The sequence below is a fragment of the Hyla sarda genome, chromosome 1 (genome assembly GCF_029499605.1).
Source record: "Hyla sarda isolate aHylSar1 chromosome 1, aHylSar1.hap1, whole genome shotgun sequence".
In the NCBI taxonomy this organism is placed as follows: Eukaryota; Metazoa; Chordata; class Amphibia; order Anura; family Hylidae; genus Hyla; species Hyla sarda.
The window spans coordinates 542,646,195-542,647,179 of record NC_079189.1 but is presented as its reverse complement, the minus strand read 5'-3'; positions in this window follow the sequence as shown (position 1 = coordinate 542,647,179).

Here is a 985-nt window from a genome sequence, read left to right as displayed (position 1 = left end):
GTCGACACCCGCTATCTGGCGATCGCACGGGCCCCAGCGGTTGGACCCGCCGCGATCTCAAACTTATCCCCTGTCCTTAGGATAGGGGATACGTTTTTCACCACTGGACTACCCCTTTAATTGTTAGATCTGTTGCCTTGAAGTATTGGGTTAAAATCTAATATCCTGTCTAAAAACACATATTCACCCTAACAGTCATTTCACTACCATAAGGGTATTGGGATGTGTAAAGATATTGAAGTACTCAGAGGAATTCCACAAATACCTAAAAACCTGTTCTCCTTGGTCAGAATTGGACCCAATACCTCAGTCCTGCAAGACTACAGTGCTAACCATTGAGCTTCCATGCTGCCTACACTGGCCAATGGCTGTCCAGGCATGCTGAGAGTTGTAGTTTTTGAACATCCTGGGGTCTGCACTTTGCACACCACTGTCCTAGGTAAAAAAAAATTATATCTGCTAAATTTGTAGCCAGTGTAAGCTATAAGCAGCATGGTAGCTTAATGTCTAAAAACACATATACACCCAAACAGTAATTTCACTACCATTATGAGATGTGTGGAGGGATATTAAAGTACTCAATGGAATCCAGCAAATATGTACAAACATCATGCAAATGTTTCCCTTAGTCAGATTTGAACCCAATACACCAACTCAGTCCTGCAAAGCAACAGTGCTGAGCATTGAGCTGCCATGCTGCTTACAGCCTACACTGGCTCCATGAAGGGGGATCAAATTACCGTAGTTATCTAGGACTGTGGTCTTCATACTGGGGACCTCTAGATATTGCAAAATTACAAACAGCCATTGGCCAGTGTAAGCAGCATGGCAGCTCAATGGTTGGCTTTGTTGGCTTACAGGACTGAGGTATTGGGTTCATTTCTGACCAAGGAGATCATTTTCATGAAGTTTTCATGTATTTGTGGGATTCCTGTGGTTACTCCAATGTCCTCACAAATTCCAATAGCATAATAGTAGTCATATT